Source organism: Lissotriton helveticus, chromosome 2_2 (genome assembly GCF_964261635.1).
Source record: "Lissotriton helveticus chromosome 2_2, aLisHel1.1, whole genome shotgun sequence".
NCBI classification, from domain to species: Eukaryota; Metazoa; Chordata; class Amphibia; order Caudata; family Salamandridae; genus Lissotriton; species Lissotriton helveticus.
In genome coordinates, this window is record NC_136060.1 from 56,541,849 (window position 1) to 56,568,098 (window position 26,250).

Sequence of the window (26,250 nt, forward strand, 5' to 3'; positions counted from 1 at the left end):
GGATAGTGACTAGAACTCTTGGTTAAAAGTACAGCATATGCAAGATAAATTATGCCGCACCCTATTCTCAATCAAGTCTCCTCAAATGACATCCTCTCAGTAATTAGGAAACTGAGATAGACAAAATCAATGGGCAACCTATCCACATGCCACACATTTCCAAAATGAAGTAGCTGAATGTGCAGCATATTCTCAGGTAATCACTGCCACATTCATGTCTTAAAATTTTTGGGGTTGATACGATGAATCCCCTTGATGAAATATAGAGCTTCTTGATGCTCGGGGGGCCCATGAAAGCTCTTTAGATACAAAACGTAATCACTATATAGTCGAAAATATATTCAGCAACTTTCCATTCAGATTTAGCGAAAGTTATAGTAGAAACACCGTCATGCTGCAAATAGTAGACCATACATCCTGGAGTTGTGCTTTCCTATGCTTGTAGAGCAATCGGCCATGTTGGATGTGGAATACCAAGGGCCTGATCACAATGATGGTGGGACCACCACCAACAGTCCGTCGTTTGTGGTGTCACAGCCATCGTAATAATGATTACTGCCTGCCATATTAGGATGGCAGATGGATGGTTGGTGGTCAGAGAGACCGACCGCCATGGATCAGACGGGCTTAAGGAGCCTGTAGGTCCATCGGTGGGACTTGTCCATTAAAATGGCCCTTCCCGTCGATCGTTTCATGGCGGTTTACCCACCATATAAAGGCAGGTGAAAAGCGATACTGGAGGCCTGTAGTCTGCCCCCTTCCTCCCTGGCCCTCTGACATGGCCCCTGGGGGCACCTATGGTGCCCCTCAACATATCCCTGCACAATGTAGCAGGCACCACATGTTGTCTGGCACATAGTGCAGTGACATTCATGGGGTGCATATTTTATTCTGCGGCATGTGCTGCAGTCCGCAGCACCTGCTGCAATACAAAATATACACTTTGCAACTGCCTTGAAGGTGGCCTCATCGTGATTCAGGGTGCAGGACCGCCAAAAACGTGGGGGGAACCAGTTCCCCACCAGGATGGCGGTCGGACATAAGTCCCACAGCCATACTAATCAAGTCTTCACAGGACTGTTTCTCAGTTTCTTCAGGGTATAGTTAGCACAATTTGTGCACGCTTGCCATTTTCAATCAAAAAGTGTCAAAAATTGGTTTTATGCGTCAACTAAGGAGTAAAGCAGTTTCTCTGCTTTATCAAGGCTAAAAAGCACACTTGCCAGTAAGCAGCAACAGGACTTTGACTAATGATCACGCAATTTCACAATTTCCAATCCAAATCTTACAATGCTAGGCCTCACAGACTGCCCAACCTACACAAATGTAGGTATTGCAAGGGGTTAAGGGTGACTTGTACATGGGCGCTTGAATAGACAGCTATGGAAGGTAGGCAGATGGGAGGGAATGGTAAAACCCCACTTTGCATCTCGCCACTGACAGCTCTACCTGCTATAACTGTCACTGCAACACTCTGCCCTAAGCCTCACTAGGTGAAGATAGTGATCTGCCCGCTTCCCCAGCCCGCACACACATTCAAGTGTCCACAATCTCACACACAAACCTATTCTCTTACATCAGGCAGGGTCACTGGCATTAGCTGCCCCTGTCCCCCCCCCGTTTTAAGAGATTCCAGAAGACGAGCATGAGATTTTCTCAAGTAGTGAGCTCTGGTATATTGTTCTACTTTGTCTACTACAGATCCAGGCATCCAGCTCATGCCTGGCCCAAGCTTTGTGTAGCTCACCTACCTATAGCTAGGTGTCCCCTCAGCTGCTGAAAATATGAGACGACTTTGCAGGCATGAAGTAGACGTGAAGGCAAAGGGTTCTAATGTATATTACTGATACAATACGGAGACACCCGTTTCAAAAAAGAAGTTTACGATTGAACACATTTTCCTAAGGACGAATGAACAGATATATATCTTTGCTGATTCTCTGGAGCTATGTAAAATCTAACGTCTACCCTAATCAACAAGGGCATTCACAGCAGTGCCTGACTAAGAAGAACCTGTTTTGTGTAGCAGCCTGATACCGCTTTCTAGCGCTGTACTGCTAGCACCTAGCATTTTTGATACTTCCTCTTTTTGGCTATTTTATTTTATTTCTGTTCCTTTACTCCCTGCTTTTAACTGGGATTGCTGGCCCTTACCTGCACCTTAGAGGAAATTGCACCGCTCTTTTGGCGGGTCCGGGTCTGGGGGTGCATCTTCGTGCTTCGAGTGCGGGCGCCATTTTGGTAGGGGCTCTTGACGCTTTCTGGGCGCCATCTGGGCGCCATCTTGGGTGTCCTAGTGGTGGCGGCTCACGTGTGAGGGCCCTATTAAAGGCGGCGCATTTAGTGGCTCGGCCCTGACTAAGAAGAACCTGTTTTGTGTAGCAGCCTGATACCGCTTTCTAGCGCTGTACTGCTAGCGCCTAGCATTTTTAATACTTCCTCTTTTTGGCTATTTTATTTTATTTCTGTTCCTTTACTACCTGCTTTTAACTGGGATTGCTGGCCCTTACCTGCACCTTAGAGGAAATTGCACCGCTTTTTTGGCGGGTCCGGGTCTGGGGTGCATCTTCGTGCTTCGAGTGCGGGCGCCATTTTGGTAGGGGCTCTTGACGCTTTCTGGGCGCCATCTTGGGTGTCCTAGTGGTGGCGGCTCACGTGTGAGGGCCCTATTTAAACCCTCTCTAACCGTGCAGCGGTGACGCGCAGCGGCCGTGCCTTCCCTGCGCCTGAGTCGTGCTAAGGACGCGCTGGGCGTGGCAGGACATCGTTGTGCTGTAAGTATGATCTATCAGTACTCTGGTCAGGCTCTTCGCTCGATTAGATGTAGTTTGCCCTCTTGTCCGCACTCGGCCCAGCATCCCTTATGCGGGTCCCATACCTGCCCTTGTGGTTGGTGGGAACTACCGACACCGACGAGAGCTCCTAGCCAGATACTGTTATGTCGTAAGAAGGAACTTCCTTCTCCTAGTGCCATTAAACTCTGGCACCATAATGTCAGATCTCTGTCGAAGCATCATCGAGATATTTTTGAACTTATCTCTCTAGAAGGCCCTGATGTCTTCTTCATGACGGAGACCTGGCTTGGCGATGAGGACTCGACCATTATTAATCTGGCCCTCCCCTTGGGTTATGCAATCGATACACTAAACCGTAAGGGGAGAGGTGGAGGCATAGCTGTGGCTTTTAAATCTTGTTTTACCTGCACCTGGAAACCTATGGACTTGGCCGGTGCAGAGTGTGCTTATTTTTCTATCAGCATCAGCCAGTACCAAACACTGTCAGGTCTTCTGATATACCGCCCTCCCGGGAGTGACAGTGCCTTCAGGAAAGCTCTTCCTGAGCTGGTAAGTTCTCTCTCCCTGTTCTCCTCCAACATTACCATCATTGGCGATCTCAACATACACTTTGATGCCATGGAGGTACCAGCGGTTAGAGGTCTGCTGGATGACCTTGAAGCAGTACAGCTACCCCAACTGGTCCGTCATCCGACTCATGAGGGTGGTCACACTCTAGACCCGGTCTTTACTAATCTTCAACTGGCCGAGGTCTCCCCCCCTAGACCCATGGGATGGAGTGATCATTACCTTATTGAGCTTGTTATAACAACAATGACATCTTCCACTGGGAAGCCCGATAAATCATCTTTTAGGCGACCCTGGAAAAAGCTCAAATTGGAGGATTTCCATCATCTCCTGATCACTACACCTCTGGATCATTCGGATGACATTGCAGCCGGATATAACATCTTCTGTGCTTGGATTGTCCAAGCCCTCGATGTATTAATCCCAGCCAGATGGAGTAGGAATCGATGCTCTCAGCCTAATCCCTGGTACTCGGAGGCACTCAGGTGTATTAAAGCCACCTGTCGCCAAGCCGAAAGAGCATGGAGAAAGAACTATGATAAAGATTTGAAAGTATGCTACTTAGCTAAGGTAAAGGCATACCATAGAGCTGTCTGACGGGCCCGTGCTGATTACTATGCACAGGAGTTTCAGGCAAGTTCCAACCCATCCAAACTGATTTTTAAAGTCTTGAAGGAGCTCACAGCGAATAGACTTCCTACTACGGAGATCTGTTCCCTTGCCCATTGTGAGTCGCTAGCCAGCTTCTTTGTGGAAAAAGTAAATGCTATATACCGTTCTTTTCCCAAAGTTGACCCTGATAGTACGACCTTATCACTGCGTACTTCCCAGTGCTTGGCCTCTTTTCCCATACCATCGGAACAGGAGTTTAATCTCCTAGCGGCCAAGGTCAAGTCTGGCTCACCAGACGACCCTTTGAGACCGGATCAGTTTTTGGATTCAGCGCCCTTCTGCCTTCCTCCTATCCGCAATCTGATGGAGCTTTCCCTCACCACCGGTTCAGTTCCACCTAGTTGGAAGGCTGCCTGTGTTATGCCCATCATAAAAAAACCTGGATTGGATCCGTTGAAGCCGGAGAGCTATCGACCTATCTCCCTCCTCCCTTGGGTGGCAAAGATCACAGAGGCCCACGTGAATAACATCTTAACAAAACATCTGGCCTCTGCACACCTACTTGATCCTACACATAATGGTTTTAGATCTGGACACAGTACAGAGACGGCACTCCTATATATGGTTGAACATCTCCGCTCTGTGCTAGATGCAGGTCAAACGGCGGCACTGGTCCTTTTGGACCTCAGTGCCGCTTTTGACACTGTTTCTCATACCATTCTCATACGTAGGCTTGGTGAGGCAGGTGTTTCGGGCAGGGTGCTGGATTGGCTTCAATCGTTCCTTTCGGAATGATCCTTTCAGGTTGTAGTGCCACCGTTCAGATCTAAACCTCATGCCATCGCCCAAGGAGTCCCGCAGGGTTCGGCGTTGAGCCCCACGCTCTTCAACCTCTACGTTCAATCTTTGGCGGAGGTGGCGAAGAGCTGGGGTCTCACCATGGTATCATATGCCGATGATACCCAGTTGGCGGTGGCTCTCAATGGGGGCTCTGACCAACTGGCATCGAACTTTGCGGATGGTTTGAGGGCCGTTGCTAGTTGGCTTACCGCCAACTGTTTACAACTTAACGCCCTCAAAACTGAGGTGATGGTATTGGGGAAACATCCTGATCTGTGGGGTGCTAGCTGGTGGCCTACTGAGTTGGGACCTCCTCCAAAACCTGTTTTAGAACTAAAAAATCTCGGCGTCTGGTTGGATTCCAAATTGACCTTCTCGTTCCATACTAAGAAGGTGGCATCCACGTGCTTTGGCATTCTGCGCGGTTTGAGGCCTATCCTCAAATTTTTCGATGTCCCCACCCGCCAGATGGTGATACAAGCTAGCGTATTATCGAGGCTCGATTACGCGAGTTCACTGTTTGTGGGTGCCAACCAGGCGCAAGTCCTATGACTCCAACGGGTTCAGAATGCGGCAGCTAGGGCCCTAGTGGGCTTGCCGCGCTTTTGTTCAGCCTGTAGCACTATATTCAAACTGCATTGGCTGCCTGTAACTAGACGCATAGAGTTTAAAACCCTCTGTTTTGCGTTTAAAATTCTTAAAACTGACACTCCCACCATCCTCCAGCACCTTTTGACTCCATACACCCGTTTGCGCAGCCTTCGTTCTGCCGGCCAAAATTTGGCACTTGTTCCCCGGTTCCAAAAATGTAGACTGGGTGGTCGATCGTTTGCGGTTTTGGCCTCCAAATTGTGGAACGCACTCCCCCTCTACATACGTTCTTTAGAAGACCTTTTTTCATTCAGGAAAGCTGTTAAGACTTATCTTTTTCCTTTATCTTATTAATCATCCCTTATCCCTTCCGTGTTGTTGGTTATGTTACCTTCTTCAGATATAGCGCCGGGACGCCCCTTCGCTGGGGCAGCTGTGCGCTCAAAAAATTCAATTAACATAACATAACATAACATGTTAATAAGGGATCGGCTGTACTATCTGTGAGGAAACATAGTCTGTGCTGACCTTTGCACTGTACTCAACGAATCTCCTGTCTATTACTGGATCAATAGCAGAGAACCCCAGCCCACTCACCTGAAATTAACTAAAGGAGTGATCCTGAGGAAGGTGAAAGTTAACTATACCCACTGAAACGTACGTTGACCAGATTGCTAGGAACCCTTAAAAGGACAACATCACAGTGGATTACATTTAGATTTGTTCACTCTGCCTTTATGTCATTGGTGTATGTCACATATGGAGCTGAGGGTTCCCCCCCAAACATGTTTTTGTGTGTGACGACATTGAGTGTGAGAGTGTTGTATGTTAGGTGAGATTGGTTGGTGTGAGGGTGACTTGCTTGGGGCCAATATATATGTAGAAAATGGTGTATGCTTATGTCTTTTCATGTATTTTACCTGTAACTTATATATTTTGTGCATGTCAATCAAATAAGATTCAAGATAAAATGTCTATCATAATTCTGTATGCAGTTTTATAAATAGAGATCGCACACAAAAAAAAGAAAATGATGAATAAAAATAATTATATTTTGTATACCCTTCTATTGTAAGACTTATTATTGCAGGACAGCCCGGTTTGAGCCGTATTAATGCCATCAGATATAAGAGATATAGGTTTGGCAGGAGTACTTTTGATGTAGAAACTGTGAGAGTAAACATTGAATATGATGCACTGCAAGGTTGAACAGTAAAGAACACAAGCTCTACAAAGCATTACGCAAAAGCTTTCAAGCACTTTACCGATATCACCCTTTTTTCACGTTTCTTTTGTGAAATGTTTTTCTTAGTTACAGTGTCACTGCATTTGTCCGAAGTATTTTTCCTAATTAGATCATGTGTTCCCTCAAGTTACTTTCAAGACATTTTAATATCACACCCTAGGTGTAAGATGGTTGGACGCGTTTTGGATCAATACAAAATGATCAGCATTTTCTTTTATAGGAGTTTTGCGTATATTGACCTGTTAGTGTATGCAGATTGTAGATGTGATTTGTATCTCTTTGTTTTGGACGAAACCCCTTTTGACTTTCTGCATGAGGAATGTCTGTATAGTTTAATTTTAAGAATATTTCACAAATGCTTCCGCTCTGCTCTACCTAGCTGCCATATCTCACATAAGGAATGGTATTACTGCAATTACAACCCTTCTTTAATGGTGCAATATTGCATGAAGCTAAATTCACCCATCCCTTCCCCAATTCATATTGTACTGCATGGCTAAACACTTATGAGGTCCAATGGCTAAAAACGTATAAGATCCCATGACGAAACCTATTGGCTATGCCACTGCTTGTTTCATTCGTGGTCAATCTGGACAGAATATGTTAAACATTCTGGATAGCAATCTGCTAATTAATTGCTTAACTATATTCACACCCTAGGCAAAAAAAATATTTCCAGCTCCCAACGTAAAAAGTTACTACCGACTCTTAATGTACACATAACAAACTTTGTGAATCGAACCCCTGCCTCTCTGTCCTTTCTCCAAACTCTTCAGCTGTGAAGAATTTGCATTGTGCTATAAAATATGCCTTACTACCCATGATCTTTTGTAAAACTGCAATGCTGAAGTACCCTTTACTTCTTGATTGATTACAGAAAAAGATCGTCAGCGGGTCGCTTTTTTGTTTGATGTGCACTCAAAAAACTGCCAAATCAATAAGCACAATATATAAATGGGACCCATGATTGCTTGTAATGTTATGAATCATTCATCTGGTGATGACAATATTGTTAACAAGAAACAGATTTGCGCTTTATAAACCGTTCGTTAGACATGAAGACAAACTCAATAATTTTACAAGATACATTCTAATGTACTTGGTTGGAATGTGTTTCCCTGCGGTTTTTCCATTAGCGTGACATTGGTTCTAGTGAAAGCAGCCTTCAAGGAGAAAAACAGAAATGCTTCTTCTTTGGAACAGTACATCTGTTGGCTTGGTGTTTTAGCAAAAATGAAGACGAAATCTAATTTTGTATGACCTGTTGACAGCAAGTCACAGTAGTTGATACATTTTGAAAAATGTTTTCTATACTAGGCAGTGAAATGATCACTGATTGAAAATAAGTGATGTATCTAAACACTGCAAATAAAAATAACAAGCTTTTATTTCCAATTATTCACTTTTCTTTATTATTTTCTCTACCCTATGTTGGTAGAAGTGATACTCAGTACTAGAGCCTTCAGGGAGCCGGTCTTTAATGGCTATTGCAGCCCACTACATTGTGAGTTATAACGCTATTAACCCATTGGCTGCTTCTGCTTTTTTGCGGTGGTGCGGCCGTTTTAAAAAACGGGCGCGGTCGCGTCGGCCATTGGCCGACGGCAGCACCAGCGAGGTAGTGCTGCCATCATCCAATGGCCGACGGCAGCAGCCAACGGGTTAAAACATGTTCTCAGTGAAAACATGCATTAGCAATGCAATAGGTCTCAGATTTGCGAGAGTTTAAGCTATTGGCATTGTAAATGACAATTACTTTTATTTATCTGTTTTGATAATTAACACATAAATGAAAGGCATTGTCATTTACAATGCCAATAGCTCACACTTCAACACATTTCAGCACACTCTTCAACACCATCCAGAAATTCACCAAGCCCCACTGCAAAGCCACAGACGTCGCTCCCTCCCACGACCTCTGCAACAAGCAGGGCACCTACTTTCACCTGAAAATCAAAATCCTCTTCGACAACTTCAGCGAGCAGACTCCGGAAACAACCGTTTCCTCCAGCTGGCCCAAAATCACCGCCTGGACCCCGGTCACCATGAAAGAAACCACTACTACAGTGAAGAGCACCTATTTAGGAGCCCCCACGGTCCAATGCCCTCCGCATATCTTCCACAGAGCCGCTGCCGCCATTGCACCCCAGCTATGACGCACCCTCAATGCCACTTTCGAATACAGCACTTTCCCAGATGACTGGAAATGTGCAGAGGTCAAGCCCCTCCTCAAGAAACCCTACACAGACCCGACAGACCTGAAGAACTACTGACCCATCTCTCTCCTCCCCTTCGCAGCCAAAGTCACACAGAAGATCGTCAACGCCCAGCTGACTAACTTCATTGAAGAAAACTCGATCCTCGACCCCTCCCAATCCGTATTCCACAGCGACCACAGCACAGAGACCACCCTCCTCGCTGCCATTGACGACACCTGCACACTCCTCGACCAAGGCCTCACCACAGACCCCATCCTACTCGACCTCTCTGCAGCCTTCGACACCGACTCTCCGGCACCCTCCCAGCCAGACTCCACGATGCCAGAATACAGGGAACCGCCCTCGACTGGCTCCAGTCCTTCCTCGCAGGCAGAACCCAAAGGATCAGACTCCTTCCGTTCTTCTCGGAACCCACTGAGATCAACTGCAGAGTACCACAAGGATCTTCTCTCAGTCCCAAGCTCTTCAACATCTACATGGCCCCACTCACCTCCATCGTCAGACAGCATGGACTCAGCATTGTAAGCTACGCCGATGACACCAAACTCATCCTCTCCCTCAATAAGGACCCCGAAACCACCAGATTCAGCTTCCAAGAAGCAATGAAAGACGTTGCAGCTTGGATGAGCAGCAGCTGCCTGAAACTCAATTCAGAGAAGACAGAAGTTCTAGTCCTCGAACCTTCCCCTTCCACCTCCTGGTGGCCCTCTGCCCTTGGCACCCCACCCACCCACAAGGACCACACCCAAAACCTCAGCATCATACTCAACTCCTCCCTCACCATGACCCGACAGATAAACGCTGTCGCCTCCACCTGCTTCTACACCTTCCCCATCCTCTGCAAGATCTTCTAAGGGTCCACCCAGAAGCCAGAACGACTGTCACCCACACACTCATAACAAGCAGACTGGACTACAGAAATGCCCTCTGTGCTGGAATCAACAAATCCCTGCTATGCAAACTCCAGACCATCCAAAACGCTGTTGCCAGACTCATCCTTGGCATCCCACAACATGAGCACATCATCCAACACCTGCAAGACCTCCACTGGTTCCCCGTCCAAAAGAGAGTGATCTTCAAGCTACTCACCCAAGCCTACAAATCCTTCCACAACCATGGACCCAAATACCTCAATGAAAGAGTCTCCTTCCACGTACCTGAAAGAAACCTTCGCTCCGCTGACCTCGCCCTAGCAGAAACACTGCACATCCATTTAATTAGAGAGTGTGGAAGAGCCTTTTCCTACATCACAGACAACGCCTGGAACAAGCTCCCAATCAACACCAGACGCTCCCCCACTCTACACACCTTTATGAAGAGCCTCGAGACCTGGCTCTTTGGCTGAACCAGAGCATCCCCCCCACCCCCAGCGCCTTGAGAACCTTACGGGTGAGTAGCGCGCAGTAAACCCCCTGATTGGTTGATTGATTAATTGATTGATTGTAAATGCGAGACCTATTCAAAGAAGCAGCCGTCATTTTCCCGCCTGCTCGGAAAGTGAAAGCATGCATGGTGCGCTGAATGTTGCAGGAAAGCATTTTGTGTCTGCAGTTGGAGAAACTCGTTATAGAATATAGTGCTTACAGACTGAAAAGGCATACCGTGTAACAGCCGAAGTAAAAGGGCCAGTCCTAATGTGAGGTCACAAATGAAGACAAGGAGGGACTAAAAAAGCCTATTAATAAATGAGAAGGCAACATTTATGAAGGCCAATGACACGAGCCAATGACAAATATGGGCAGAAAGTGGGCAGGCTTCAATTCCATACTCCAATACTGCATGCCACAGAACAGCGCATGTGCTGCCCAGGCTCGTCCCAAAAAAAGACTCTGCTGGGTGACATGGCTTTTAGGGCCACCTACACCTCTGAAGCATCAGTGCCTTTACAGCACTTGCTGCTTGTACCTGGCAGTTACCCACTGCTCCCCCAAACAGTTTTTCTTCACTAGCTAGAACCAAAAGAGATACAGAGTCTGAGGAGAATTCCAAAGTCTGGGGTCCAGTGACACTGTGAGCTACAGGAAGGGGTAGGGTTGAATGCTTAGTATATACCCTTGTCCACAGCTACTGCCTCTCTCATTTCCCGGCAAAATAGGCATAGCATGAAGAAGCTGGGGATTGGTAGTCAGAGACATTGGAATGTTGACAGAAGCTACTACATTACCTTCAATGGAGTTGTCAACATTACAATTTTCTAATGTCTCTAGTCCCTCTTTCTTAATCGTATTATAGTAGTGGCTATTCCTGTGTTTTCAAAGAGAATAGTGCATGTCTTCTTTTTTGAGGTCCACAGGAATGACATGTGGTAAGAGAACCAGGAAAAATGCAGACGCTGCACTGTGTGGATTTACCCTGGGTCGAATTGGGTTGAAATGGCTGCACTTTATGAGTTATGCAAGTTGGAAATAAAGATAAAGGACTAGATTAGTTTCATCACAACGTTTCCCCTTGCCCCCAGAGCAAATCCTGAATTTGGAAAGTGTTTCCATTAGAAAAAACCTGGTGGAACTTTCTGTGAATCAAAACTCTGAAAGATGAGAAATTTGCAGCAGCATGTGAGTGTAACTTCAGATTTCCCACATACCTATGTGTTTTAAAGCAGTGGTGTGCTAGAAATTCCTAAACAATACAGACACTTTAAATGCTGTTAGAAAGTGATAAAAACGTACCACTGATCTCTTCATTACAATGGGTCTGATACCCCAGTCAAAATTACAAGCCACTCGTATTTAAGTTCAAAGTTCTTCAAATGTGTAATTTCAGTACTAAATATATATTTTTAATGTCACTATGCATATTCATTTAGGGCCTGATTCACAGAGGTATACTTATACTTTTGCATACGTTTGCGATTGTTTGCTATTTATAAAGGGATTCTTTTTTTGAAGTTTTAAAAAATAAAGTGTATTCAAGAAAAAGAAAGAAAGAGAAGATACATCACAGTTTATATATATATATATATTCACTGAAAAAACCATAGGTTTCACACCAGTTATAGTTAGGAATTAGCATTTAAAAAACCTATTAAATTCACTGAAAAAACCATAGGTTTTACACCAGTTATCGTTAGCTGGAAATTTTACTCGCATAAAACCATTGAAATTCCCACGTTATAGTTAGTTGGACTCACTATAACTTGCGCGTGCAATGCATTGCTGATGACATCACATATTTCATCACTCATGACATGGTCAGTGACATCACTCATGACATCACTGATGACACCATCCAGTGAATGTGTGTCTTTTTGAAAAATAAATATTAGTGAGAAATGTTTAAATATTTAAATATATTAATTAGTGTTTCACTTTGTGTATAAGTGGCTGCATGGGTTGGTGAGTAGGTACATGTGTATGCATATAGGTTATTAGATGTTTTTCTTAGTATCAGTATGAGTGTTTGTATGGTTTGGTGGAGGTATTACTTAGCACATAGATGCATGAATGACTGACTCTCTCTTTGTATGTGTTTTGAAGACAGCATATGTGCAGGACTGTATGGGTGGATGACTGTGTATATGTGTGTGTTACTGAGTGAATGAGTGTCTCACTAGTTTCTTTATCAGTAACTACATATGTTTTAATCTAGTGTATGTGAATATTGATGTATATACGTGAGTATATCTAAGAGTAAGAGATTGTAAGAGTTCCTATTTAAATTAGTATGTGTTTCTATAAGTGATTGTTTAAGAGAGTAAGTATGTGTAAGTTTTCTTTGAAGTAAAGTGGTAGTGTGTGTATAGCTGTATATGCAAATAAATGGATGTTCAATAGTTTATATGCATGTGTGAGTATGTGTGTGAGTAACTTTTGGATGACTGTCGGTGTGTAACAGGATGTATAGGTGTATCACTACATATGATGAGTGAGTATATGTATGAGTGACTATATAGAACTGTTGGTGAATCAGTGCATGTGTATATAGATGGTGGATTTATTCAATTGGTTGTAGTAACTGGTATGGGTATCTCCATTTTTTTGAAAATGTTACTTTTTATTTTTGAATATGTGTTTCAAGGGTTACATTTCAGTGAAAGGAGGTCTGTCACTCTGTCACAAGGATGGTGTCATCAGTGATGTCATGAGTGATGTCACTGACCATGTCATGAGTGATGTAATATGTGACGTCATCAGCAGTGCATTGCACGCACAAGTTATAGTGAGTCCAACTAACTATAACGTGGGAATTTCAAGGGTTTTATGCGAGTAAAATTTCCAGCTAACTATAACTGATGTAAAACCTATGGTTTTTTCAGTGAATTTAATAGGTTTTTTAAATGCTAATTCCTAACTATAACTGGTGTGAAACCTATGGTTTTTTCAGTGAATTTCAATGGTTTTTTAATAGCAAATCTCTATAGGTATGAAAAGTAATATTTTTTATAACGAATTTTATATTGTATAATTATGTAATTTTTTAAATTTTTATTTTTTTTGCCCTGGGGCGCGTACTGGGGAGCGTCCCGTTAGCGCTATTGCCGCGATCGAAAAAACCACATCGTGACGCGTCGCGTAAGCGTGACGTATCGCGTAGCCACGTGATGCGTCTTACGGCGCGTCGCGTAAGCGTGACGTATCGCGTTGCCGCGCAATGTGTCTTATGACGCGCTTCGTAAACGCACCCGGAAGCGCTCCGCGGCGCGGCCCGGTGCGCATAGCGTAAGCTCGCCGGAGCGCATAACGTAAGCGCACCGGGTCATGTGTCGGGTCATGTGACCTGAAAATAACACTTTTCATTGGTTCTCATCATTTTTTTTCTCCAAATGATGAAAGCCCTCTCCTTTTTTCCTCATTCTAACTTTCTTCATGGCATCACTTATAGCTGCAGCTGGTGCACCCGCACCACCACCACCACCATCAAGAAAAGAAGGTCCACCACCACAGTTCCTTGGAGGAGAAGAAGAAGAAGAGGAAGAAGAGGAGGAGGAGGAACAATCAAGGCGCTTCCTGCCTGAAGAACCAAGGCAAAGGCACATTAAAGTGCACTATATTTGGCAATTCTTTTCCATCCCTGAAGGCCAAAAACAGGTGAACGCCCCCAAAGTCACCTGTCTAATTTGTGGCTCAGTCCTCTCCAGGGGCAATCCCCTAAAGAAATATTCATTTGGTAATTTTACCATGATCCGCCACATGGAGAGGTTTCATCCCAATAACTTAGCCCACGCTGAAGTACAGGAACTTCAGAACAACCCACCCCCTGTGGCCAGCACCTCCTCTACTGAAGACTCACTTTCTGGTCCTGAAGCATGCCAAATGGTGCCAAATATACAACAAAATTTGGCACCATAAAACATGTTTGCATTTTCTGTGGCAAAACGTTATGTTATGGTGAACTTAGTGTCACCTTAATAAATAATGCTGTGGACAACCACCAATGCAACAAGAAAAGGAAGCACTAATTCTTTTCTTTTTTTTGCTCCTGTTGAGCCATTTCCACTTCCCTGTTTTTTGTTTGTTCCCTTAAAAAACACAAAAAAAATAAAATTGTTCAAAAATACAAAAAAAAGTTCAGTAAAATAATAAAAAACAATATAAAACAACAAAAACAATAAAAAAAGTTATTTTCAGAACTACCTCACATTTATAAAATTAAACCTATATTTTTAAAGGGTCTCTGTCAATTTTTTGTCCTTAGGGTACGCGTACCGGGGCGCGCCCCCCCAAAAAGAAAAAAAATTATTTTATGAAGCAGTTAGCATGAGGGAAGGACACAAACAGAGTTATGTTAAGAGAAAAAGAGCTACAAGATGACCACAGAGGGATTGTTTATTACATAGTAAAAAATAGAGAAGGTGTAATTGGATGAAAGTGAGAAAAGTTAAATGACTAAAAGAGCAAAAGAAAGGAAGAGAGAGGAAGAACACTAAAGTAGAGATAGTGTGAGACTGTGATTGGCTGTTAAAAGAAAAAGAAAGGACAGTAAAAAATGGAGAATGAAGGGTAGTGGCTGAACCACGATAAATGAAGAACGATGAGGGAAAGTGAGAAAAGACCCGGTAGTATAAGTAAAGAGGGGTGAAAGAGGGAGAAAAATTGAATTAGGATAACACATGGGGAGTGACAAAGAGAGAGGACAAAGAGAGTAAAGGAAACAGTACCTGATGGGCTTGAGTAAAACAGCAAAAAAAGATAAGTAATGCAGTGTGTGTGACTTATAGGGAGTCAGTGGGTGTAGGTCGCGGTGTGGGTGTGTAAGGTGTGTCTGTGGGTGTGGCTGTGTGGGGTGTTTCGGTGTGGGTGGAGGTGAGGGTGTGTGAAATATGTGTGAGGAGTGTATGAGTGTGGGGTGTATATATGTGCGATGTATGTGTGTGTATGGAATGTGTGTGTGTGTTTGAGGAGTGTTTGTGGGAGGATTTTTTATGTGTATGAGGTGTGTGTGTGGTGTGTGTGGGGTGTATGTTACAGGTGTGTGTATGTGTTGGAAGTGGGATGAGGTGTATGTGTAGGAGTAAGGTAAATAATTAAGAAAAAGAGAATGAGTGAAGAAGCAAAGGAAGGGAACAGAGGGTAAGTGAAGTAAAGAAAAGGGATTAAAAGAGGTTGAATATGAGATGGGAAATCGGAAAAGGGGAGTAAACATGTAGAATAAGAATAAGTGAGGGAAGCAGAGTAAAGACACAGGAGTGTGGTAGATTGAGAAAATGTTAGTGAGCTTAAAGCAAAGGGTGATGACAAACTATATTTTTTTAGTCATACTTACCATATAATAAATATAACTTTAATTAATTTTTTTAACTACACTTTGTATCTGTGAAAGAGAGAAGAAAAAATAAGTTATAATTAGTAAAATATGTATTTTAAATTAAAAGATACAAATGAAGAGGTTAAAAATCATAACGCTCTATTTAGAAATAAAGTTAAAGTGAAGAACACAGAAAGGGAAATAAACTAAGGTAGAAGGACAAAAAGAGAGAAAAAGAAATAGAAGAAGAGGAAATTATAAAGAGTAAGGCATATAGATTCACTGACAAAAAGAGAGAGAAGAACAGAGAAATAAACTGAAGGTAAGAAAGATACTAAAACAATGTGAGTTAGCAAAACTAAATCAGGAAACAGAAGTAAGTAAAAAGATAATGACTGAGACATAAAACAGTCTAATTAAGGATGCATTTAGAAGAATGAGGAATAGAAGATAACTGAGAGTAAGTGAAGAACAGTCATGGAGTGAAAGGATGAAGGGAGACAGGATAATATACAACGATTGAGGGAAATGGACTGAGGAAGTTATAAGGTAGACACACTAAGACAAAAACTGAGTGAGGTGGAGTACACTGAGTGAGAAAAGAAAATGAGTAAGTGAGCAAAAAGAAGGAAAGAGAGGAGAAGACGACTAAAACAGTGGTACTGAGAGAAAATAATTTGGTGATGAAAGTAAAGAGAAGGACATTGAAAGAAAGGAAATGAGGGATAGTAATGGAACCAGAGTAAAAGAAATGGGATGAAGAACGATGAGAGAGGAGCAGTGAAGTTGTTGTAAAAGAAGTGATAGAAGGTAGATAAACACAAGTGAAAATAACACAAGTAGAGTGAGGCACTGAGGACATAGAAGTAGTGAATGAAAAATAGAGAGAAGAGGTCAAAAGTAAGGAGCAAACAAAGATAAGCTAGGGAGAGTGAGTGATTTATAGTGATAGAGTGCAATAATACTGCTGAGTGAGTAAACAGGAATTACTAAAAGAGCAAAGGAGGAAAATACGGAAAAGAGAAGTAAAGCAGAGAGACTGAAAGCTGAAAAGTTATGCAAGGGAGAGACGGGATACACACAGTTGAAATGAGAATGAGGGGTTGTCAAAGAAGTGGAGTAAGGGAACGGGGTTTACAGAGAGTGAGAGAAAGACATTATAAATTAGTAAAAGGGCTGAAAGAGGATGGAAAAAGGAAAGTAAGTGTCACAGAATGGGAATACAATTTAATATACACAATCCAAAGTATAAAATAACTTGTACAATATGTTACATAGTTTATTTTTGCTGTTCTCAGAATATATTGAATTTCACTTAAAACAGTGAGTTCAAATTACTCATCATATGACAGCGGGAAAAAAAAACACAATCTAAAAGATTGTGTTTTTAAAAAAAACTTAAATACTGACAAATGACAAATGTACGCTAAAGTTAGATTGACTTACTTTTCCTTGAGGCCAAATACTGTATCATGGTGGTCCTTTTCTCGTAGGAAAGTACTTTGCTGTTCACTTAAAAATCCATTTCATCGACTTTCTATAAGAAAAGCTCCAAGAACATCTGAAATATTTTCAATATTTTCATATACTCCTTTTTTTCAGTCATGACTCTTTACTCATTCCTGCACCTTTCCATTTGGCCAAATAGTGTCAGATGTATGAGTATATGTTCAAATTAATCCTAAGGCACTCTGAAATTACCTTTTTCCCGACGTTCTGAAAGAAAGGCTCTACAACATTTTCACAATATTTAAGTATTTGTAAAACCATCTCTGACTCACTCATGTTCATCATTTTGTATAATACTAATATCACTTACTATGACATCCACTTACAGTACCTATATGACAAGTCAATTTTTTATATTGCCTGGATCACTTTTACTCAGAATATATTTTTAAACAGCAAAATAACCTTTATTAACTGCTCCCGTCTTCATTAGCCAATTACTTTTACCTAAATTTTGGCTGTAAAAACACTAGGTATGAATTTATAAAGCCAAAAGGCAAACGTTGTTTGAAAGTCAAATGAGTGTCGTTACATTGGGTCCAACCTTTAGAAGTTTTTAAATAGCATGTGTAATGCCCTGATGTTGTAGAAGGACCATCATGAAAAATAATAGCTGCAGTTGCAAAGGTTCTTCCTGATATCGATAACTGAGAAGCCACAAAATTTTTAATAGAAGTTGTCAATTTAGTTCCATCAGGTCTACATCGTTGGAACATTAAAATGACATAGTGACCATAATTTTGAAGAAATAATGTGGACAGCATTGTAGACTTACATTGGGTACACACCATATTGTGATCCGCTGCTTTAACTAGATTATTAAAAGGCACTGATTTGCAGTCTGGTAAAGTCAAATATATAAATCTTTCAGAGTCTATTCTAGTACTACTTGATGAAGCACAGTTATCACAGTCATGTTGTTAAAAAGATTTTTTATATCTACTCCTTCATCTTCCAATACATCAAACATATACATTAAAAATTCCTGACTATCCTGCTGAATTATCTGTGAAAATTGATTTTGACCTGAACATATGTCTACAAGATTCCTAATTTCTGAAACACTTTCTATTTTTCCTCTATCACTACTACATTTCTCTAACACAGAATTCAATAAACAGCACAATGTTTGTTCCCGATTTTCGACAATCTGTTTTTGTAAATTTTGAAGAAAAAAAACAACATTAACTACTACATTAGCATAGCAGTTGACACCAGAACTGTTTTCAAACTGAAATCCAACAACATCCTCAACAGAATCCTTTTTCCTTCTGCTTACAATTACAGTTTCATCTACTTTTTGTCTTTTTGCTACTACCTCACTGCAATTACTCTCATTTCTTTTTTTTCGGCCTACCATACGTTTTTCAATCAGAGGATATTGAGGCAAATGTGGAGCATACTCTCTTCTTAACCTATTGTATTCTTTAACACAATCTAGATCAGCACAAATCTTTGTTTCATCACACTCAATCAAGTACAATCCTGATAAAGTTCTGACTCGTGATATAGCCACATATGCCATACCCTCTTTAAACACAGAACTTCCAATGTTCACCAAAGCACTATCTACACTTAAACCTTGAGATTTATGAATTGTCACAGCATATGCCAAACAAATAGGAAACTGTTTTCGGCGAACATATAAGTCTTTCACGAGCAAAAATCTAGCTGAACAACAACAAATTTGTTCTCTTTCATCAATGCCATCAAATTTAATTTTTATAATTTCAATTCCATCTCTATTTTTGTAATTCACAAAACCAACAACATGACCCATTGCTCCATTTACCAGACCTCTTTCAACATTTAAATTCCTTCGCAAAATGACACGACAATTCAAACACATATTCAGAGTCTTTTCAAAACCAGCAGTTTTAGATATACTCTTCTCTAATGAATCCAATTTTGATTTCAAATTTTCAGACAAAACAATTGTTGCTCCCATATGCTCTATTTTATCTGTAGCTTCCAGTTTCACTATCTCTTCATTTTCTAAATTTAACATTTTGTTTTTGAACATGGAACATTCTTTCAGAGTTGGCATCAAACATATGGCAGATTTCCTCTCGTTAATTTTCTTAAAAATATTCTCTGCAAGAATGTTTTCATTTGGGTACAAATTTAAAATTAACCGTCCATGTAAAGCTTATTTCCCTTGCTGACTTATTTTTCCTACTCTTACGTCTTGTAAAATATTTTTATAATCTTCATCCTTTGCCTGCCGCATATTTTGAAGCAGTTCTGCATATTTGAAGTTTAACCATATATTAACGTTTCCAATGCTTCCTAGGCACTTCCTGGTATCTTCATGCATGAGCATTTTGAACACAGGTTGTCCTTTCACTGGAGTCAACTGCAGAAGATCTCCAAAAACAATAATATGTTTTCCTCCAAATAAAACATCATAGTCTGTTCTAAGAATTTCTTGCATTCTCAAATGCACAAAAGCAAGCATTATATTTGACACCATGCATACTTCATCAATGATAAGAAGTTTCATTTTCTTCAGGACTCTCGAAACTTCTGAACACGCATCTCCAGATAGCTTGTGATATTGCAATTTGTTATCATGCTCCACTGGCAGCATGCTCCACTGGCTGCATCAGTAAACGATGTAAAGTAATCCCTTTAATATTATGTGCTGCCAGCCCAGTTGGAGCGGTAACAACACAAGACTGCGGCGATTCAGTCCTTTTCTGCAGATAAGATGCAATTGCTTTAATCAGAAAACTTTTTCCAGTTCCCGCTTCTCCACTTACATACAGTCGTACAGGCTTAAATGATGTACATGAGCACTCTTTCTTCTCATGACTCAATCCATGTTGAACCTGTTCTGTGACTTCGTCATATATCAGTTTCTGCTCAACGTTTAATTGTTTCACCAAATCTTCTAAATTATTTACATCCTCTTGAGCTTGCTCCAAAGCTCTTTCCACCTCATCCATGGCAGTGGCAGCTTCATTTTGGATAATTGGTCCTCCTAGTGGATCCTGACTCAATGAAGCAGAACTCTGACTGCCTTGAGAACTGTCTCTCGCAATCTCTGCAGCAATTTTTGCTTCTTGCTCTATTTCTTCATTCAACATTTGCAGATAATTTGGAAAAACAGGACATTCTATGGTATCCTTCGTGGAATTAAAAGAGTCTTCATAACAGAGAAAATCTCCAAGTAGTTCTTTTTCTTCTCGCCATGGTATAAAGAGTTGCAAAGGAGCCAAATAGTAAAATTCTCTTTTGTCTGGATTTTCACAACTCAATTTTCGATGATTAATCAAATGACCTTTTCTCTGTTTCACTAGACATCCTTCACATCCAATGACAGCATATATTCCATTATTGATATCTTCTCTGATGTTCCTCTTATAAATATAGCTTTGAAGAACTTCATAGAGACAAACGTTCTCAAGATGAGGACTTCTATTTGGATAGTATGTATCCAACATGTTTGTCTTCAAAATATCTGGACTTTCTGGTTCTTTCTCCGCCAAATACTCTATCTCTTGTACAGATTTCAAAACTCGATTTCGTGTTGCAGCAAGACCTAGACTCACCCAAATGATGGTTCTAGATTTGGCATAGAGACTTGCTGACGACAATCGATCAGAACATTCATATGCTCCAATTTCTCGATGCAACAACATCTTCAGACTGTAACTGTATAATTTCTTGCTTAGACTCTTTCCATGTGAAATGTCCTCCCACATTTCCTTCAGTTCTGTCTTTTCTTTTTTTGTGATGTAAGACGTCACATATCGAGCCACAGCAATAGAGTTGTCAGCAACGAATTGAATATCCATGTTAGCATTCCACATGGACAAAATCACTGGGTTGTAGTCATTGATGTACTTGGACTCTTCGTTTCTTTTTAAATTGTATGTATTTTTTGGTGATTTCCTCGTCACAGTATGTCGCAGAGAAGACATCAAATTATTTACTCTTCCTTTAGAAATCACTTGTCGTGGAAAGCCGAAACGACATTTTGTGTAGAACTTGTCCTTGTTTCTGAATTTGTGACGACAGTACTTTCCACAACGATGGGATTGAAAGCGTAAAACTTGTTGCCTTAAACTGTTTTCCTCTGTAGTTTTCGGAACAGCACATGTTGAATACTCTTCAATGAAGCTCATCACTGTCTCATCCGAATCTGTTCCAAATTTGGGTGCATCTTTAATCCATAACAACATATGTATGTGAGGAGCACCTCTCGCTTGATACTCCTTTCTCCAAAAGAAATCCAAAACCTCTCCAAGGGGAGGATTTTTTTTGTTGGTAATAAAAGACATCATAGTTTCAAATCTATGATTGAAATGTCTGCATACATTCACTGGATCCAAAGAACACAGTTCTCCAGGTGTTCTGAATTCTATATTTTGTATATTTGCATTTGCCTCTCGTAGAAATTGAAGTAAGTCGTCCCATGCATACTCGGCACAGCTAAGAGTGAGGAACCATGTAGGAGTTCCTACGTTTCTTAGCATACATTTCAATTCCCCATGACGACGGTACCAATACTCGTTTGTACCACGCTGACATGCCATGAGATTGATTAGATGAGATTCTAAAATATTATCTTGCAGATTCACTTTCTCCATAAAGTCCCTCGCCGAAAAATTTTGCAACTGTGCTCCACTTTTCAGTATATGGTTTACTGCATAAGAAAGCCCAGACAAGTCACTTTCATACAGTAGATGAAACAAATAGGGAATGCATTGACGAAACCTTGGATCTTAAGCATATAATCTTACAGTTCGATAGTCAGTTGCAGGAATTTGAAGTGGTCGATCGTCATATCGTCCACCTCGACCTGTTGGAAATAGCTGTGGAAAACAACGAGCTTCCAAACTTTGTTCCCATACACGAATGGGACTTCCTTTTGCTGCTTTCATTTGAAACAATTCAATTGCATTCCCCATTACTTCTTTGGAATGCAAAGGATGAACAATATAATGTTCATATATTTCTTCACTTCTAGACACATCAACTTTTTCAATTTGGCCGCCTAAACAATCACTGTCTTCATCTGCAGCTGTTTCCTCTGCTGCAACATATACATCTTTGTAATACTCATTGTTTTTGACTAAATACAATGTTGCCTTTTTGACTTTCCTAACATCCACTAAATCTTGCCAGATTTTTTTACTCTTTGTTGGAACCCCATTAACTAGAATAACTAAAGGTTCCTCTTCTACTTTTTCTATACCAATTGTATCAATATTTTTTTAAAATCTAGGGGCAAATAAACAACTCTTCCCTTTAATCCTCTCTGCAAATCTGTAGGAGGCAATTTCCCTATCTTAGGCTCCATGCGAACAATTGCCTGAAAAGGATGGACACATTGAATCAAAATAGACTCATATGTATTTAAATCCATCAATTCACGGGGAATGTCTACCAACTCCAGATTATTATGAACAGCTCTAGCAGGCATTCTGTTTTGATTTAATTTATCATAACAATATTTACAAATACGCTGATCAGAACTCAAATCAAAACAATTTTCCACCCACAAATAAGTTGCAAAACCTTTCCACTCATAATTATTCATCTTTTCACTTTTTACATATAAATCAACTAATCTAGTTTGATGCTTATAATGACTTCGTCGACAAAACACACAAGTAAAATTCGGCCTTTCACTTGATTTCACCTTAAACCTGGTAATTTCCTGCTCAAACATTTCTGTATTTGAAATCTGTACATTGTCTTCCACATTACCTTGAATTGCTGTGTCAATTTCTACACTGTCCTCTTTTTCACGGAAATAACAAATCTCAATTTCTTCACAAATCTTCTTCACATCTAATTCAGTTCCATGCAAAAGAGCACTGTTTAATTGTTTAAGCTTAAGTGCTGGACTTTTTGCATAATACAACATTCTCACTAATTTCCTCATTTTGGTATGATGCACTGCTAACATCCTAAAATGATGAAAAACACTCTGACAGACTTTTCTAGAAAGACAAGCTAGTGAATGCCCTTGCAAACCTGTGTTTTCTCTCACTCTGCAAGGATCTAAGTTTTGCAACAACTTCACTTTCTGCTTTAGACTTTTCTTACTATATGTACGTAAGAAATTACAAAACAAATCAAGTGATTCCTGTCGCACACTACAAATACTACTACACTTCCAAGTGCTGGACCCTTAGTACGTCTCCCTAAAACTTCATCAGTTAACACCTCTTCTGGTTCTCTAGGCACAAGTTTCTCTTTTTCAATCGGACAACCGTCTTTCACTTCATACGCTCGACCACAGGTGTCAACTGCATGCACTAAATCATTATCCTGGAAGTAACTCTCCTCATTAAAAAATGGCTCACAACTTGAACTGTGCATCCATTCTCCCGAAAAAACTTTACAAAAATTAGTCCGATTAATTACTCTTTTCCATCTACTGTTTGATTTGAAAACATCAATTGTCTTGTTAAGTGTCCTAATTCTATTGATTATTAAAATAAATAATTGTTTTTTAACTTCAAAAGCCTGATCAACAATCTTCTCTACACTTTTCTTTTTCTTATAAAAAGCAGCTTTCTGTTTACCTTTCCTAATGTTTTTTAACAAATTTAAAACCACCCTATTGCGAAACATTCGTTTACGAATGTCTCTAAACTGATTCTGCCTTCTATTCCTATACATATTATTCTCTCCTGCCCCAGTTGTAGAATTCTTTGAGGGTCTCTCCTTCCTTTTCAAATTTACTCTCTCATTCTCTTTTTCTACATGCTGTCCATCATTTTTTTGCGATGTACATATGTTACGTATGAAAGACTTAGTTCTCTTACCAGGAGCTTTGTTCCTGTTTTTTGAAGTATTTGTTGTGGAAGAGTGCTGTAATTCCATTGCTCTTTTTGTTTTTTTGCGGTTATCTTCTTTTCTTCGCCTTTCCCTTGAAGGCATTTTGTCTTACTCTTGAAATCTTGATTTCAATCTGTGTTAAAGAAAAAAATAGCACATTATAGATCACTATTACCAAACAACAAAGCAATGACAAAAACCAAACAGTCTATTCAGGGTTACAGATCAAGTCAGGATTCTCCAGGGGTGCAGAAGAGGTGAGGCCTGTATTGAAGAGTGTAGTGGAACACAGCTCTGTCCACAGGTACAAAGTAGGTGAGACCTGTGTCTAAGAGTCCAGTAGGGGATAGACTTCATGAAGTCTAGTACACTGCACTCTTATACAAAGGCTTCACCACCTATGCTTCCCAGGAAAGGCCTCTTTCCCACTACAGTCTTGAACATAGATCTCACCTCCTCTGTCCCTCTGGATATGCCTCACCTCATCTCCACAATCTACTTCCTAATCTCAGGTGAAACAGGTGATATGATTGTGAAAAGATCCATTTTTTTAATGTAATCATGCACACACAATTTATTCTGTCTCAAAAATGTAAAACCCATTACTTTGCCCTATAAATGTTTCAGTAGTGTAATGAAAAGCTTATACATATCACCTTATCTCTGTTTTTCAAATTTAATTCTAAAAAAAGATTATGAGGCCTAAGCAGGACTGCTCATGCGATGAATCCTGTCCAGGGGAGCACAAAACATGAGGCTTCTGTCCAAGAATGCAGTGGACAGGACTAAACTGGAACTGGAGTAGTGTGCAAGAAAAAGATGAGCCTCATTTATAAAACCATGCGTCAGTTTTGCGCTACTGATGCGTCACTTTTTGTGACGCATTGGCGGCATAAAACATATGCCTTGTTGCACCATATTTAAAAAGTGACACTTGTAGGTAGATGCGTCATTATTTAAACGACTGCACCACATTATACCTCTGTCAAGTGTAATGTACTTTACAATGATGTTACCTGTGTTAACTCAGTGTAGGAAGCATATTGGGTTTGTTTGCATAGAGGAATTGTATGTTGTAAAATAGTGAGGTTTCAGTAATGACATGGAATGCTTGTACATAGGACCTGTGCTGTGTTTCCTAAATGTGATGTCAAAAACAATTTTGAGGAAAATTAATGGCTTTTACATTTTTGAGTATAATGTGGCGCAGAGGTTTAAAAAGTGAAGCATCTACCTACATGCGTCATTTTTTAAATATGGCGCAAAAAGGTACATGTTTTATGCCGCCGATGCGTCACAAAAAGTGACACATCAGCAGTGCAAAACTGACGCAGGGCCTCACAAATGAGATTCTGTTTTTTTTGCACACTACTCCAGTTTAGTCCTGTCCACTGCACTCTTGGACACAAGCCTCACCTTTTGTGCTCCCCTGGACAGTCTTCATCTCATCTGCACTCCTTCTTAGGTGTCAGAATCCTATCACATGGGCAAAGCTCCATGTGAAAGCGTTTGCCTCAGTCTTATCCCTGCTGTGAGGCAGACCCTTCTATGGCCCCAACATCAAACCTAGGGGGCCAGCGGGGGTGTACCCTGCCCCCTTTTGGTTATTTCCCCCTTTTGTTTTTAGCCACCTCTTGTGTCTCGGTCCTACTGAGACACAAGATGGCGGCCGCTCCAAACTTTGTTCCATAAATGAATGGGCCAGTTCACATCTAAATCACGTTCCCAGTCTATTTCCACTTTAGTTTTGTCCGTTGGGGTCTTTCATTTGTATAAATAGGCATATATACATGATGCCCAGAGACATAAGTTTAGAAAAGTATGAGTGATATTGGTAATAGTAATAGAGGAGACAGGATCGAGAACATCTTGATCAATAGTTAGACTTAACTCCTTCCATGCTGCAGCGATTTTCCCCCTGTGCTGCAAAATCGCGAGTGGATGGGTTTATGACGGCCCCCAGCCGTCATCAGCACATGAGCACTGTAGTGCATGACGGATGGGGGCCGTCATCAGCATGCAAGGGGTTAAAAAGCATTATATAGCAATTGATATTTATTACAAAATGAGATAGGAAAGTAAAAAATGGATCTAGCTTGATGAAAAGATACGATCTTATCATTTTGAATTAGTTAGTTAACCCATAAAAGACCTTTCTGCCTCCATAATTTCCAATATATGGGCTTACCTTTGATGAATATGTGTTTTTTCTGCCATATGGTAGATTTTAAGAGAATTTCCATGTTCGTGGTGTTGTCGAACAAGAGTGTATCCAATCATTTATTTGTTTGTTTTGTAATAGGAGTAGATAATTTCTGGGGTTTCTGAGTAAATGACAGATATTCTTGGAAAGAGAAGGGATTGAGATATGAATGTTCAAGTTAACTCA